The sequence below is a fragment of the Euprymna scolopes genome, chromosome 18 (genome assembly GCF_053919585.1).
Source record: "Euprymna scolopes isolate OS-2025 chromosome 18, ASM5391958v1, whole genome shotgun sequence".
NCBI lineage: Eukaryota > Metazoa > Mollusca > Cephalopoda > Sepiida > Sepiolidae > Euprymna > Euprymna scolopes.
In genome coordinates, this window is record NC_136499.1 from 100152205 (window position 1) to 100154653 (window position 2449).

General features: G+C 34.2%; 1 non-coding gene across 1 annotated transcript; it reads left to right on the forward strand.

Moving 5' to 3' along the window:
* The first annotated feature begins 1996 nt into the window (after positions 1-1996).
* Positions 1997-2069, forward strand: Trnaf-gaa (transfer RNA phenylalanine (anticodon GAA)). The gene has a single exon. It is a non-coding gene; the product is annotated as a tRNA-Phe (tRNA).
* The last annotated feature ends 380 nt before the right edge of the window (positions 2070-2449 follow it).

Sequence of the window (2449 nt, forward strand, 5' to 3'; positions counted from 1 at the left end):
ACTCGTTTCCGGTGGTCATTTGCGCATGTGTATATTTCCTTAGAAAGCGGAAGTGACCTCGTCCATGTATGCGTTCGTGTGCGCGTGTGTGAGTACATATGTGTGCGTTAGCGCGTGTGTATATACACGTGAATAAATGTACGTGTGTGTGGACGTGGGCGCGTATGTTTGTGTGCGCGTATGTATGTGACAAGCAATATAGCTTGAAATATGAATGTGTGTTTTTGAGTGAGACTTGAAAAAGGCTCGTACAAGCCAATCAACACATCAAATTCTGGTGGTCTGCATGAAAAAACAAAACAACAAAAAAAAAAAAAACAAAAAAAAACGATTGAATGTGATTGCAGTTCAGTCAACTTGCTACTTATTTTGAATACGACTTGATTCGAAGTGAACAATCAAGAACAATTCAAAGAGCCGTCTGTTTTCTGGCGTTTAAATAATTCTTTTTATTTATATTATAGTTGGACTTTTCATCAGGCCGCAAAATACAATTAGTTTTGTAATTAAATAATTTTCCTTAACATTAATAATATTAATCTTTTATTTCTGTCTTGTATGTATTCTCTGAGATTTCTTACCGCATCTTTCCAATTTTGGCAAGCGACAATTGAATCGTTCTTTTACTCTTACTTCCAGGGTTCACCTCGGTTGGCGTGTTGATATGTTAACAGACTTTTTTTTGTGCCTCTTTGAACTGTAAAACAAACGGGATTCGTTTTCATCGAGTTTGTTTTACAATCCAAAGAGGTACAAAATGTTGTAAAAATAAATAAATAAATAAATAAATAAATTATTATACATCTATATATATATATATATATATATATATATATATATATATATATATATATATATATATATATATAATAGAAAATAGTAAATAAAACATGTTAAAAAAACACTTTGAAAAATAGTCAAAAACATATTTAATCTGAAAAGGAAACACTTAATAAGTGGATAGTCCTTAACCCGTGGAGTTTCGAAGAAATACTTTCCTTCTCATCAGAGGGTAGGAATTAGCAAAATGCGGGATCGGATTTTGCGTACAAAAGTATTTGATGAAACTGCAAGTAAGTAAAAGATCTTACTTGATAACAAAATGTGAAGCAGAGGGAATTTGGTGAAGAAAAAGGTGATTATACGTGAATGGATGATATATAATAAATGTTCCTATTTAATTTGCCTCCCCACGAGGGCAGAGTTACACGCCATGGTCGTTTTTTAATGTAGAGAAAAGGAACAAAAAATTTAAATTGTCTCAGTCGTGAAGGATTTCTCCTCCACTAACTGAGAACAAGAAATTGAAGTGTAGCATCAGAGGAACAGATACTGCACTTTGAGCTTAGCCTGAAGGACATATTACCTCAAGGCAAGAGAAGTTACTTTTCTACTTTGCTGGATAAGTTTTTAGTGTTTTTACTTATTTTTAAACGCTTATTCGGTTCGACAAACAAGTAGTGTCGAGCTTACGCGAGAACAAGAAAAATGGCCGCTATATCTCTTACATCTTTGAAGTCTCGACAATGACTTAAAAATTAAAAATTAAACAAAATGGTGGTTGAAAATATCATCGTAACAGTTATTGAGTGGGTTTCTGCCACAATTTTGTTTATATTTTAAATCATTGTCGAGACTTCAAAGATGTAAGAGATATCGCGGTCGTTTTTTGTTTTTTTTTTGTTCTTACGTCACGCTCGACACTACTTGCTTTTCGAACCGTATAAACATTTATAGATAAGTTAAACTTCTCCGACGAGATAATGCCTTTGGTAACATTTATTTATTATATATTTGTTCTTTGGACACTTTTTCATACTTCTATGAATTGTAAAACAAATCCAACCAATCTTTGCTGCTGGTCGAGTTGAGGTCAAATTCTGTCATTAGATTAGATAATTTTCACTTATACGAGTCTGTCAAAAGCAGACGTTTAAAATGATAAAAGCTTTCCGGCACGTATTGAATTGGCAGATAATGAGGAAACCTCTCGGCAGCCGAAATAGCTCAGTTGGGAGAGCGTTAGACTGAAGATCTAAAGGTCCCTGGTTCAATCCCGGGTTTCGGCATCCGGCGGTTGTCAAAATTTTAACATTTTTATTGCCTTACCTTGAGGTTCTAGTGTTTAATATATTTATACTTAAATAGCGAGAGAGTAGGAGAGGTAGACAAAGAGAGGTATTGTTAAGAGTGAAGGTGGGAGTAAAAGCGAATAAAATAGATAGGGTCTTGTAAGTAAGAAAATGAAAGAAAATGACAAATTTCAAACTGAGAAAACAAAACACTATATAGAGACAAAGTAAAGTTGGTGCTACGACAGCCGAAATAGCTCAGTTGGGAGAGCGTTAGACTGAAGATCTAAAGGTCCCGGGTTTCGGCATCCGGCGGTTGTCATTTTTACTTTTTTTATGAAATACACTGATATAAATCCAAGCAATACCTAGCCAGA